This window comes from Dermacentor albipictus, chromosome 1, assembly GCF_038994185.2.
Source record: "Dermacentor albipictus isolate Rhodes 1998 colony chromosome 1, USDA_Dalb.pri_finalv2, whole genome shotgun sequence".
Taxonomy (NCBI): domain Eukaryota; kingdom Metazoa; phylum Arthropoda; class Arachnida; order Ixodida; family Ixodidae; genus Dermacentor; species Dermacentor albipictus.
The window spans coordinates 220137764-220153007 of record NC_091821.1 but is presented as its reverse complement, the minus strand read 5'-3'; the positions used below and the strand labels follow the sequence as shown (position 1 = coordinate 220153007).

Genomic DNA, 15244 nt, shown 5'->3' with positions numbered 1-15244 from the left:
AAGTGATGAAAAAGTTAAACTAACACCACACCTTCGACTCGCACACCCGCTACCTTTTCCTACTCACCAGCTGTGCACACACTAAGGCTGAAAAAATAGTTAGGAATACGCAACTACGCAACGGAACAAAGTCCAAATTATGTTCCCGAGTACTAGCAGTCCCCATGCGCACGGTAGCTTTTAGCAAATGGCGATGTAATAAAGCAAATTAATATTAACTCACTCCATAGGAGGTGGGGCATATTTGAATTTTTTTCATCTAATTATGGTTACCTGGTCAACAAACTGCAGCATTACCGAACTATCGGCCTGTGTAGTCGACTACACTTGCATTCACTACGACGAAGGCCATTTCCTCCGACCGAAACGTCAGTAAAAACATATGCCGTAACGTTCGTCTTTCTTTTTCTTCTTTGAATATATATATATATATATATATATATATATATATATATATAGGTCTCAGGTTTTACGTGCCAAAGCCATAATATGAGTATGAAGCAAGCCGTATAGTGGGGGACTTCGGATTAATTTTGACTGCCTGGGGTTCTTCATCGTGCACCCAGTGCACGGTACACAGGCGTTTTTGCATTTTGCCCCACTGGAAATGCGGCCTCCGTGGCCGCGGGATTCGATCGGTCGCAGCCCGGGCTTGGGAGCGCAACGCCAAAGCCACTACACCCCCACGGCGGGCAAGGACCCTTTTTGCATCCCCGCCTATGATATTTTGACAAGTGCACTTATTTATCCATTGCTTGGATACTGCATTTCACCTCGGGGACTGCGTTTAACCCGCTAACAACTTAAAGTTGTCGCTCAGCGCAAAACGCGCCTTCACGATTGGAACTCACTCGAATGTTATCGTTGATTCTATCCGTTGGGCGCGTTCTCGCCGAAACTTGTGTCATCAGATTGTATGCGCGGCACGAACTATGTTTTACTTTTCGGAAGACACGCGGGCTCCAGCGATTATGCTGGAACCTTCGATGAGTCGCGTATAAAAGCCGACGCGCTTGACTCGCAGATCGCATTTTCGACGATCGCCGACTGTGTTAGCCGCTATCGTTGTGCTTTGAATGTCACTTGCTTTTTTTAGGGGCACAAGTTCGCCCAAAGAAGAGTTAGTTTTTTCATTAAACAGTTCTACTGCTGAGTTCTTGACCGTCAGTACAATCTGACAATATTTTGTGTTTGGCATAGAGAAGAGTTCCTTTTACTTCAGGAAAACTATGAGGTTAGTGGGATATTGACCCTCCAACGACACTGTAGGTTTCTGGTCCTCAATAATTGCTAGAAACAAAATGTTTGTGAACGACGGGTAGTTAAATTTCCGCTGTCGTCGTACTTGTAAACATGTTGCTGTAGACGCGAAGTTTCCAACAATGCTTTCAAAGAAATCTGAACAGAAATCTGAACTTATATCCAGACCAGGAATTCCGTTCACTTGCCTACAATTTACAAGTTCGATAACACTAGCAGAACAGAAAGTTCGTGCGTGCTTTATGTCACAACATCCTCAACTTGACTGTGAGTTTAGTCTAAATGAATTGACATGTGCTCTTTCGTCATGCCGTACAAAGACAACCGCAGGCCCAGATGGTGTCACGTATACGATGTTAAAGAACCTAGGTCCTGTAGGAAGAATGGCTCTTTTGGAGATATTTAATGACATCTGGATAAGAGAGACTCTGCCAGATTCATGGAAATTAGCCCGGGTAATTCCAGTACTAAAACCAGGAAAGACTCCCCTTAGTCTTGACTCCTACCGACCCGTCAGCCTCACAAGCTGTTTTTCCAAACTAATGGAGAAGATGATAGACTGTCGACTGAAGTGGTGGTGTGAACACACAAATATGTTTTCCAATTACATGACCGGTTTTCGACAAAATCGGTGTACAATGGATTCAGTATTAGACATTGCCACATGCGTCGAACATGAACGAAGTTGCGGAAATGTGACAGTAGCAGTATTTTTAGACATTCAAAGAGCATTCGACACTGTAAGTCACATACACATCCTTGCTGGTATGTTAGAGCTTGGCCTACACGGTCGAGCACTACGATGGGTATCAAATTTCTTGAAAGACAGAAAAATATTTATGGAAACAATCGAAGGCGCGAGTAATTATCACAGCATCACACAGGGCGTTCCGCAGGGCAGTGTCCTCAGTCCGTTTTTATTCAACTGCGTCATGGCAGCCTTGCCACTAAAGCTCCCGTCTGGTCTACAGTATTCGCTGTACGCAGATGACATCTGCATATGGGCCTCTGGATCTCATATACAAGACATTCAAACAACGCTGCAAGAGGGACTTGACATTATCGACACCTTTTTAAAAGAAAGAGGCATGAGTCTTTCATACGCAAAGACAGCCGTACTTCCTTTTACTAGACGACAGCTGAATAATTTCCAACTTACGCTTAATGGACAAACTTTGATGTGCGTGAAAGAGCATAAATTTCTTGGAATTATTCTTGACCGCCAGCTAACATGGGCTTCACACATCCGCGCAATTGAAAAGCAGACCAATGCAGTAATAAACGTACTTCGGCGACTAGCAGGTACAACGTGGGGGGGGATCAGTCTCTTCGCTACTACAAGTTCATAACGCACTCATAAAACAAAAAATTGCTTACTCGGCTCCTATTCTCCATGGTTTATCGCAATCTTCTGAGGAACGCCTTCAACGTTTACTGGCAAGAGGGCTGCGAGTGTGTCTTGGGGTGCCGCAGGCTACCTCGAGTTCTTTAGTAATTGCTGAAGCTCGTCACCCACCATTTCCATTCATACGAACGGTTGAAACATGCCGACATATTTATCGCATCTTAACCCAACACGAGAATCATCCATTAAACCTCGCGCTTACCGAAAGAAACAAAAGCAAAATTCACGATGTTGTTCGAGAACATAAAGCATTATTACCAAGGTTTGAAATATGCAAAGTGGATGTTTGTTACCCTCCCTGGATGTTAACATGTCCTAAAATAGAATTATCGGTTGACGGGATTATATCTAAGAGAGACATGTTCATAGTAGCCGCCCAACAACTGGCACTCTTCCAAATTTACTCCTTATTTCCCCAGTACATACACGTTTATACAGATGGTTCGTGTCATAAAAATTCCTCGACTTCAGCATTCGTCATTCCACATTTAGCGCTAGAGCAAACATTTAAATTATCCCGAGAGACATCTTCCACCGTGGCAGAACTGTTTGCAATCCTGTGTGCTTTGCGGTTCATAGCATCAAAAGAACATTCGCAAAAATGGGTTATCTTTAACGATTCGCAAACCGCTCTCACATTACTACAGAGCAATAAGAAAAATTCTTTGAACACTTTGCTATTGTATGAGACACTCAAAGAACTTACAAAAGCAAGCGCACTGAACCACGTAATTGCATTCCAGTGGATACCTGGGCACTGCAATATTCCTGGAAATACTGCAGCGGACGCAGCTGCGAACCGGGCGCACAATAACGTGGAGACAACCAATCTTCCTCTATTGCGTAGTGAAGTCCGTCTGCTCCTGAGACAGATTTCTTGTCGCCTCAGCAAAACTACCTGGTTTGATCAGCAAACTAAAAACTCTGAGTTATACTTTATAGACCCATGTATAAACTTAACAATACCGGGAAATCTAAGAGACAACAGAAAATTTGAAACATTGGTACACCGCCTGCGTCTTGGTACTGCATTCACTAAACACTTCCTGTACAGGATAAAACGTGTCTCTAGTCCACAGTGTTCTTGTGGCCATACAGACGAAGATGTGCATCATCTTCTCCTCGAGTGCACTAAATACAATCCACAAAGAAGGGTACTGCAAGCAAATTTGTTGATATTAGACAGAAGACCTTTCACTCTTAAAAAAATACTTGGCCCATGGCCAACTGCGGGCCTTCAAAAAAGAGCGCTTCTTGCTCTGAAAAAGTTTTTAGAGGAGACCAACATTTTGGGAAAATATTAGGCATCAGATGATCCGAATGCGCTAAATAAGTAACATAAACGTTGTTCGTGATTCATAATTGGTTTGAGGCGATCGCAACTTTTATGCAATATGTATAATTCTGTTCTGTACTTGCAGTGCATTACATGTGTTGAGTGTTATGACTGTTCTAAATATCTGAGTTTATATATGCGTACGTGGACTGGACTTATGCACAGAACTTTGTGACTCATATACTGTTGGACTGTATATTTTTTATTCATCCAGAGTTCTACTGAGTGCCATCTTTCGTGTCGCTATTCTCCCTTTTTACGCAAACTTGTTTTCCTTTGCCAAGTGACAAGGAGTAGCCGGTGCCACCATAAAGGCGCCAACCTCTCCTAATATTCATCTCAATAAAAAAAAAAGAGTTAGTTTTTTCATTAAACAGTTCTACTGCTGAGTTCTTGACCGTCAGTACAATCTGACAATATTTTGTGTTTGGCATAGAGAAGAGTTCCTTTTACTTCAGGAAAACTATGAGGTTAGTGGGATATTGACCCTCCAACGACACTGTAGGTTTCTGGTCCTCAATAATTGCTAGAAACAAAATGTTTGTTAACGACGGGTAGTTAAATTTCCGCTGTCGTCGTACTTGTAAACATGTTGCTGTAGACGCGAAGTTTCCAACAATGCTTTCAAAGAAATCTGAACAGCGTTACACTCGTTCTCACCAACAAAATATTTCATTACTGCGGTCTGCAACACCATTACACAGCTACATTACAAGACAATTTTTTGCCAGTGGTACCACACAAACAACATACTGTTAAACCTGAACCAAAATGGTACACCCTGATTCAAGCACGCACCCAGAAGGCCTCCCTCCCCCCCCCCCCCCTGAATTTAAGCGGCATACCCTCCTCCCCTCCCCGCACACGGCACTACTCCTCACACAGATTTCCAAAGTGCCGCCCAATCAATGTTGAGACTTGACAGGTATTCAGCGGTCGACATTATGCTGCCTTTCTGACTCCTTTTGGATGGCGGTAGTTATCGGCCTCTCCTGGGGGGTGAAGGCCAGTTTTCTCAACGATTCGGTGCCCGCGCGATTAAATCGAGATGCGTTCAGTTGTCACCATCTATTCAATGGTCACGCGCATCGCTGTTGCTTGGTTAGTTCAACCTTCTTTATTTATACTGATCCAAGGAGCAGGTAAGGGATTCGGTTCGCAGTTAGCTGGTCTGTATGCTGATGGAACGAGTTGCGGCCGGATAAAACGCCGATTGCGTTTAACTTTTCCCTTTGCTTCATTATTTCTTCGAGTGGCGGCTCGCCGCGACGCTGGCAGATCCTCGGAACCATATGCCCGCGATATGGGTTAGATAAAGTCCAAAATAAAATAATGCGAAGCAGCACCCATCATCAAACCCTGGAATAACCCTTAAACCCATAAGCAATATGACTCTCATCTGTTACCTCGTCTGGTTTTTTCCTAATTGTACAGCACTTTTCGTGCAAAATTGGCAATTTGAAACAAGGGTAGCAACGAGTTGAGAAATTAAGCGATCTACAAAGGGAGAGAGCCAAGGCAACAGCCAAAGAGGAAGGAAAAGTGAAAATAACAAATTTAACCATTGTTTATGAAAATATTTATGGATCAACATCTTTGTATTTAAAAAGGAAGTAGTGAAAACGCCGCTGAAGTGGAGAACAATTTCGCTTATTTTTAATGACGCTTCTAGTCAACAGTCGAGCCGCCTGACGTAGCCACTTCTCTGCTGTGCTTATGTAGGTGTTTTCTAACCTTCCGTGGTGGGCGCAGTACGTTTAGAACCGCAGCGTCCTGCGCTCTACGCCATTGCACGGGACTGACGGCCACGCATCGTTACGCAACTTCCCAAATAACTATACGAGTTGGTTTGTTTTGGCACTTAACTTGGTAGAGCAGTAAACGAGGGATCCAAAAGAACTGTGATTGTGCCGCAGATATATATTTCTGTAAAATTCTTCCAGAGCTAACTAAAAAAAAAAAACACGCCACTATGGTCAGATACAACTTAAGTCTGCGGTGAAGCCCCGCCCTCGCATTTATAATCGCCAGCCACTGTTCCTCCGCGAAGCTGCAAATAATTCGTACTTCCAACTTTCGCTGTTACCTAAATAAGGCGGTAACCACAAAATTAAATTATTAGCGCGTAATTTTATACGCCTTCCATCGCCTGCTACATGGAATGGCGAAAGCCTAATTATTTATTGAACTGAAATAAAAAGCTTGCTTTGCTGCGACTATTTATTGTCAAATTTCACTTCAGTTGGCAGTGAAGTTCCATGAGTAAAGCACGCTCTGCAGTGAAATGAACTGTTCCGCAGACTTTTGAGGATTTAATTCATTAATTATGGATTTACTTGCCACAACCATGATCTAATCTGAGTGAGGAACTCCGGAAATTTGGACCACCTGGGGCTCTTTAACGTGATCCTAAATCTAATTATACAGATCTTTTCGCATGGCGCCCCCATCAAAAATGCGGCCGCCGCGGCCTGGATTCGATCCCGCGACCTCGTGCTTAGCAACCCAACACCATAGCCACTAAGCAACCCCGGCCAAAGCAGACTTTTGAAGCGTGAAATGCTCAGACTTCATACACTTTCTCCATGTCTGTTGCACACCTCGTGGCTTCCTTCGATGAAAAGACTCTTCAAAAACAGCAGATGCTCCGGAGGTACGACACCATTTTGAAAAGACCGCACGACGACGATTTTGTTTGCTTCTGTGATTGGCTGGCGGAGTAACACCACCCCGCACGGTCTGTGTGTCTTGGTTGCCAACTACTGTTTTTTTTAGTTGTATTCTATTATAGAAATCTTTATTTCACTTTCGCTTGTTTACGTGTTCCTGGCAGTGGTATTCCTGCGCTTCTTTCATGCGTGAGTCCATTTGATGTGGTTCCTTGTTTGCCAAGTAAACGAGAGGTGTATCTCACAGGCGAACCTGTGAGACCCACCTTATTTCATTTCTCTTTGCGGGTTTACGCGTCTTTATGGCGAATTGTGGGCGTTATTCACATTTGTACTACTAAAGGTACCCCCCCCCCTCATTTCCATGTAACAGTTACTTTGGTATGCTCCCTCCCCCCCCCCCCCCCCGAAAAAACATCCTGGGTACGTCACTGCCCTGAATGAAAATGACCCGCCGCGGTAGTTCAGTGGTTATAACGTTGGAATTCTGAGCACGAGATTGCGGCGGCCGCATTCAGATAAGGTGCGTAATGCAATATCGCTCGTTTACGGTGCACTGAGTGCACGATAAGTAATTCTAGAGGGTCAAAATTATTTCAGAAACCCCATCTAGGGTATGCCTTGTAAAAAGGCTCAAGAGACGCCTAGTTTGATTGCGGCAAGAGGAAAATACTTTCTTGTTTCTCTGGTTTTTAAACAGCTTACCAACATTGACCTTTATGGCTTTTGAGTTGCGCAAAGAACGCAAGAAAGAAATGTCTGTTTATGTTTGTCCTCTGTGAAGGAAAGAAGGCGCGAAAGCCCGAACGCATCAACAAATCATTTTTGCCTGCGTTTCAATAATTCAGCGCGAGTACGAAGAAAACTGCGTTTCTCCTGTTTATACACACCGTTATGAAGTAGAAACAAGAATGGCATCGCACGCTTATTATGCCTGCGATCCGAGTTGCGCAGATTGGTTGAATATTTCATGGTTTTCCATTGATCCTGAACCTAGGTTTGTTTAGAATATAAATAAATCGATTGCTCGTGCGCAGTTACCGCTTTCGTACATCATGTTTGAACATTTAAAAATAATAAGCTAACTTTTAAGCGCGAGGAAATGCTTACGCATCAGTCGTTTTCCAAAGTTTAAATTACAGGAGGTGTTAAAAAATCTTATCTGTTTCAGGTGATCCGCTTTTCCACGCAACAAACCGTACTTCCTTCTTGTCACAAATGATGAAGAAAGCTGTATTCTGACTTGGTTTCAATGTCGTCGAGCGAAAGGATAGCAGTGACTTCTCTGGTGGAGAAATAGCAAGCGTATCTATGCGCATACAAGATGATAACTTTTTTTTAGGATTTACCAAATTTTTTAAAATCGCTTGTTGCAGATAGCATAATCCTAGTCCAAGAGCTCGATTATTCAGACAGGTGGACATTACTCGCACGAGAAATCAAAACACATAGTCCACTAATTATTAAGAATTATTAGCTAACTTCTTCATTAATTACTTTATGGCCCATATGGCGACTTACGAATTGTAGCCGGTGAGCTTGCAAGGCGTACCCACTAGGGACGAATTTCCAGAATGACGCTAGTTTGGAGATATGCGCCGTGAAAGCAGCCATAAAATGCACCGTTCCGCTTACTTTGTTAACAGAACGCTTTCTTGTGCAGTGAAGCACAAGAGTAACTAGAATTCCCATGTATTTCATTCCAGATTTAGGGAAATAATACCTCGAAACTGCTGTCCTCCTGAAAATTCATTTCTAGTGGACACGCTTGCAAACTCACCGGCTACAATTCGTAAATTTCAATAGGTGCTGCAAAGTAAATAATTAGGAAGGTAATTAGTAAGTTTTTCTTAATTAGTTGAATGTCTGTTTCGATTTCTCGTGGCAGTAGTGCTAGTAATGTCAACCTCTTTTACATTACTAACGTCTGAGTAATATCCGCCTCTTCGAATTGCCGTCGCCACGGAGATACCATGATACCACGACGAAAGACCACACAAACTTTGAATCAGCCCTGACAGAGACACTTCCAATAACGAAACTGCTGGTATAAATAAACTTTTTTACGACAAGGCCTCTATTGTGGCATCATTTGCTTAAGTATATGACTATTTTTGCTTTTAGAACCTGAAAATCCTTTTTAGGGCGCTCTTTTTGTTCGGTTGCTTCTTTCCGCAAAACCGCGCAGCCTTCTCAGCCGCTTGTAATGTCAACATTACTGTATAGACTCGTGTAAGAGCCGCATCGGTCTAAGGGCCGCACCCCCAAATTGGCAGTCCAAAATTTGGAGAAAAAAAATTTCCAAGTGGAGAAGGAATCGAATTCCGTGGTCCGATGATGCGCGTGTGCATCGGCGGATTGTCACGCGCTGCGTGTTTTCGCGTGCCGCAACTAGATGGCAAGAGCTGCGCGTCACCCGCTGATGCAAATATACATCCGGGGATCCGTGGTGTACACAAGTCGCCGGATGCACTGGCACCATTCTTTATTAGCGATTATGAAAACGATAACATTCATTTTTGTAGTGGTGGGCGAACATGGACGACTACGACGGGTTTCATTCTCGTAGTCAGGAAGAAATTAGACCAAAAGGTTCGGTCCCGGGTAAAGGCCGCACCTCATGAAAATTCCGAATAAGAAGTGCGGCCCTTACACGAGTCTATACGGTAGTCGAGCTTTTGAGGGCCTTTCCCTCTCTGTCTGACACTCTAGCAACGCCAGAGAAAAAGATAACCGAAAATCTCCTTTTTCGGCATTGTACACGCAACTCCATGTCAGGCAGCAATTTGAGAGAGAAAATCGCAGCGCTCTGAGAAGGTGCAGCGCACACAAGATCTGGGCGAGGCTTCTGACTCGGTTCCACTGCGTATGTGCTGAGCGAAAGCTCGCAAAGACCACTGGAAGTGCTGTCGATTGCAGGCACGCGGTCACATTCTACTGCGCCTCCGCTCAGTTGTGGTTATACAGAAACAGGGGCCGATGGCCCCTCTAGACTCTGTAATAGAGATTAGCGGTAAACTTGGCCCCTAATCCCGCACTCTGCCGCTCTTTTTATCATATAAGTATATGTAAGAAGCTACATACTCCTGCGCTCCAACGTGCGATGAAAACAGAGACACTTTGTGAAGCTTATATAACATCATCGCGAGTTCTTGTGAATAATTCCAGAGCCGTGACATGGCAACCGCACCATTACAAAAGGTTAATGCATCAAATGTGCGTAGCAGCAGGGGTAAAAAAAAAATATTGTTCAGAGGTGTAGCCTGTCTTAGGCAAAGAACATGCATTTTTTTTTCGTTATACTAAAAAAAAAAATCTTAGATTTTTACAAGCAACACTCAAGAATCCCAGAGTGAATGAAGGCGTCAAACATATAAGAACACATAAACGCTTTATTCGTTTCGGTCGATCTTGAGCCCTAGTTTTAAGCTCGCAAGCTTATTCTGAGTGAGGAGAGGCACAAGCTTTAACCCCAAAACCTAAGGTCGGTAAACATGCATGATTTGATTATGCAAATTTGAAAAAAAAAATCTTATCGTACTCTATTCAACGCTTCTTTTTTTTCTACAAGATTTACTGACTTCAATAGATGATTTGCAGATTTAAGGTTCTCTCATTAACCGTTCAGCAGCTTTCCCGGCGTATTTTGCTTTTTTCGTGCTTGCTCCAATTGATGTGCCATTGTAAGCAGGAAAGTGTGGCTATTAAACCTACGCTACCTGCCGCTCATAGTGTCACAACAAATGCGTTATTCATATTGTGAGCAGTACACGGATTGACAAAAAAGTCGCCACTCGCGTGCTCGCAAAACCCCTCGGAGGGATCGCTCAGAGGGAACAAACACACCTTTTTATACAGTTTGTTCGAAAGGTGTTGTGTATAAGATACCCCTGAAATGTAGTAGGTCTTATATAGGGCAGTCAGGTAGATGTCTTAACGTTAGGTATACAAGAATACAGCGATAAAGTGCGCAAAGGGCGGGAAGGGTTTCAAGGTGTTCATTGCGCACATTGCGGCTGTGTCCCGATTTTTGAAGAAACGACTATCTTAGCTAGGCATTCTAATGAATGTACCAGACTTATCTTTGAAGCAGGAGCGATTGCCGATCGTGACTCAGTAAGCCATAAATTGCATTTACAAAGAACTGTTCTTTTTTTTTTTTTTTTGAGGTCGCACGTGCGCTCTCGTTCATCTTAGGTCATGAATTTTGAATGCATACTCATGTCGGGTTGACGCTTTGTAGGTGGCGGTTTTGTCTTGGTGTCTCAGTATATATACGTTTGTTTCTCAAAATAAAAATAATTTGGAAGTCAGTGCTTGTCTTCGTCGTCCTTTTTGTCCCTCGCCTATGTATGAGCTGTAAGTGACGATTGATACCATTGGAATAAAAGCAGCCTAGAATAGATTTACGTTATAAGGCCCTAGCACTTTACCATTAAATGCATTCAGTACATAAACGATTCCTGCAACCATAAGTATGGCGCGTGGAGCAAATGATCTTTGCCCTAAGGGACAAGACACCGAAGATGCGTGGGAGATGCTCGCCGCACATTCGGCAGCTGGGAGAGGAAGGAAGCCGGGCGAGGTAGACGGAGCTCTTTTCCGCCAGCCGGTGGACCACGTTGGGACGTTCGATAAGACGCCATCGCCTCAGGGATGGCATCACGTTGTCCAAGATTCTAAGCTCAACTGCAGGCAACTTAGCTCAACCAGGACCGCCAGAAGTGCAGAAACGTGATGCTTCTCGCCTCGCCCAACAAGCTCAAACAGAACTGTCAAAGAAGGCGAATAGGTGCTGATCACGTTGCACAAAAGCAAGAGCAGCGGTATACTGAGAACAAAAAGAAGAAAAAAAAAGGGGGGGGGATGCTTTCTCTTCTTAAATTGGGAAGTCGCACATCTGAAGGAAAGCATAAAGGTGCGGAAGTGTGAGCCGAATAAAAGAACGCATTTTCTCCTTGAAGCTTTAACGCCGCTGCCATCGACAGCGCCACAGTTTTGGGAGGACAGGCGAGAGAGACGTAGTTTGGTGTGAATAACGTATGCATTTCACGGAGAAAGCGTAGGCGACGCCCTTCAGTGTTGGCGTCGTGGCGTCTTAGTTTAAATTCATGGCTTAAACGTCGCAGAAATTGAATAGTTGGAAGCCTCCTTGTGTTCAAAGCTCAATTGCAGGCAACATTTGCGCTAAAAATTCCGAGAATGAAGTCATAACCCTGCTCTTCTTAGATGAACGAGATAATTCGTGAGAAAGAGCGATTTAATTATTACAAATAGAATAGCAAAGTAATAGAGACGAAGACTTCAAAGAGGGATGCAAAAATTCACAAAGGAACTCTGCCTTTGCTGTATCAGTCACCTATGACTCTAAAATGAGAAATTATGGCGTTTTACATATTTCTGGTAGTCTTCAACTTTTTTTTTCTTTTTAGCAAATATGAAAGGAAAACGGAGTGGAAGGGACGCGGAAATTGTAACTATTCCCGCTTTACAGTGAACATCTGAACTGTCCCGCGGCCATGGAGAATATACAAAATACAAGAAGTAAAAGAAAGAGAAAGCCTAGTCGCCGAGGGTTCGGCACTTTGCCGCAATAACCAATGAAACTATTAGACTGCCCTGGCGAAGATACATATAGTAGTCCCGCCCTCATATATATATATATATATATATATATATATATACGCCGCCGCGGTAGCTCAATTGGTTAGAGCATCGCACGCCTAATGCTAAGACGAATTTCCCCTGACACATCTGAATTCACTCACCATCGCTTGCATTCTCTCGATCCCTCTATGCAACTGCGGCTGTTACCAGGTCTTCCGCGAAATGAGGAAACAGTGCTGTGCCGCTTACGCTTGGGAGTCGCATTCACAAATGCTTATGCATTTCTGATTGGAATGGCTGATAGCGCCAAGTGCAATGCCTGCGATGTCGAGAAAACCATAGAACACCTGCTGTGCTACTGCCCATCTTATGAAAACGAAAGGCAAGACCTCTGCACAGCTCTCAATCAGCTGGATGGGAAGCCGTTCACCTTGAAGAAGATCTTGGGACCATGGCCTCGCATATCGCAGCTACAAAAGGCCACAAAAGCGCTGCTGCGGTATTTGAAAGCGACCGGATTGAGTGAGCGCCTGTGATTCGGACTGAGTGACCGACTGATATCTCCAGTGGACTTTCTCTTCTTTTCATATTTCCGTCCCCCTTTGCCTTTCCCCAGTGTAGGGTAGCCAACCGGGCTCAGTCCTGGTTAACCGCCTTACCTTCCTTTCATCATTTTCTCTCTCTCTCTCTCCCCTATGTTGCTCTTGGTGTCTTTTGTTTTTGGGGTTCTCATGATATGGTTAAAAAAAGACGTTATTACATAACGATGGTCGCGACTCCAGCAACATCGATGCCTTCAAGTAGCATCTCTGGGTTTATTGACCTGTTCCCTTCCCCCAAAAAGATTACGTACTCGTGACGCCTGCTGCAGAAAGAATGGTTCCCATCTGCCTCCAAGGTTTGTGCGTCGTGGCGCTGGCTAACGCTCCAAGGTTAGTTCTAGTTGTAACACATAAATACCCAAGAAAGTGGATGGGGAAACCGCGCCGCGGTAGCTCAATTGGTTAGAGCATCGCACGCGTAATGCGAAGACGTGGGATCGTTCCCCACCCGCGGCAAGCTGCTTTTTTTATGCAGTTATATTTCCATTAATTTGTCATTTCTTTAATTCAATTAGTAAGCGCCAGTGATTTCCCCTATGGTGCCTTTGTCTGTTGGCTTCTATAACAGATAACAGATGACAAAAGTGACCTGCTCTAAACGAGGAGAGGGTTTCGTTGGCCCGTTCAAACAACGCTGCGAGTCGCCGCCTGATGCTTGCGTTGTCCATTACGAAAATTTGACATCAGGAGATTGGAATAAAAGCAGACCATATATATATATCATTTCACAGGGAGAGATATGAAACTCTCATGTCGGATATTTCTGTGCCCCCAAGGCTGTCAGACTGATTACATAGTTTTCAACTAAGTCTTTTGTCATCGCTCGTCTAGTTAGAGCTCTGTTGTCGGCCTCTATAAATTTTTGTAAGGCCTTAACGGTGACGGTGTTACCAGTTCGACGGGAAAACACCCTTAATGGTGTAAACATTTTTACATATCGTGCTGCGCTTGGTTTGCCCTTGCAAGCTCTTTCAGTGTGTCATAAATTATAATAACATTTTATGTGTTCATTTTGGTTCTACAAAGAGATATGAGTGCTGCCTGGGAGCGGCTGAAAACTGCACTCTTACGCTATCTTCGGCTGGTCGTTTCTGAGCACTCTGGAGCGCTCTGGCAAGTGGCGTTGTCTTCGGCTGGTTGAAAGAGGGTGCGCGCCCTGCGTTCGGCTGGTTCTTCTCGATTGCTCTCCTCTATCTTGGAGCGCTCTGAGGCGCTCCGAGCCCTGTGGTCGGAGCAGTCATCGAGATTGAAACGTCATCGCAGCGCCGCGTCGCTGCTGTTGGCGACGGCCCACCGTAACCTTGGCAACCTAGGCCACTGCATGCTGGCGTTTCGACGAACGTTCGTCCCGCCGGCACGACCGCCGGTTTTTCCGACCGCGCCGGGAGCTTTGGATAGGCGAAACATCGGACGTTGGCAGTAGTCACGTGGTTTCGCATCAGCAATTTCCTCCTCCGAGAGCGAGTCCCACGTTCGGCTTGCGCGCTTGTCCCCTACCTTTGAGCTCGGGACTCTACCCGACTCTGCTTCGGGACATACAGGCGACCAGTCGAAGATACCATTAGAAAAAATCGCGAAGTATCTTGTCCCACAACGATAATCGTCATCTGTCTTCTGCCGTCATCTGCCGCGTTTCCTTTCTTTAACGCTGCGAGCCCGGTACGTACGTACTTCCAAGTCACGAACGGCATGCGCGTTATCAGTGTGACACAGCCTTCTCGACAGGAAAGTAGAGAGCGCCGTGTTTTCAAGAAATGAAACGCAAGCAAGGCAGATGACGATTATCGTTGTGGGACAAATATACACCCCCATCCCGGCCACGGCGGCCGCATTTCGATGGGGGCGAAATGTGAAAACACCCGTGTACTTAGATTTAGGTGCACGTTAAAGAACCCCGGGTGGTCGAAATTTCCGGAGTCCTCCACTACGGTATTCCTCATAATCAGAAAGTGGTTTTGGCACGTAAAACCCCATAATTTAATTTTTTTAATATACACCCAAAGTGTACCCACTTTTACGCCTGTCTTACGGAAGTCATAAATTTGATCGCACATAATTTTATCGCACACAATGTTGCACGCGATAAACCAAATCATTCTTGTTTTTGAAGCGTGATATAACAAATGCTGAAGTTGAAGAATTGGCTAAACTTGGGCCACCCGCTATAGGCATGTATGTATCCTGCATACTGCATTAATATTTGGTGCAGTGTTATCTACGGAGCAGCTTTTAATGAAGACGTCTCGTTTTCTAATTATACCATCTACTGCCAATTCTATTCTCGGCAGCGTAAGCATCCATGTGCGGTATTCTATGTCTGATTTCCAAAACTAATTATTCAGAAGGATATAGAGATGAACTTGAA

General features: G+C 44.4%; 1 protein-coding gene and 1 non-coding gene across 3 annotated transcripts in view; both read left to right on the top strand.

Annotated features, from left to right (window-relative positions):
* The window catches only part of Lgr1 (Leucine-rich repeat-containing G protein-coupled receptor 1), a 261257-nt gene that overhangs the window by 20541 nt on the left and 225472 nt on the right, over positions 1-15244 (top strand). The gene's annotated exons all lie outside the window — the stretch shown is intronic.
* Positions 13263-13335, top strand: TRNAT-CGU (transfer RNA threonine (anticodon CGU)). Its single transcript has one exon. It is a non-coding gene; the product is annotated as a tRNA-Thr (tRNA).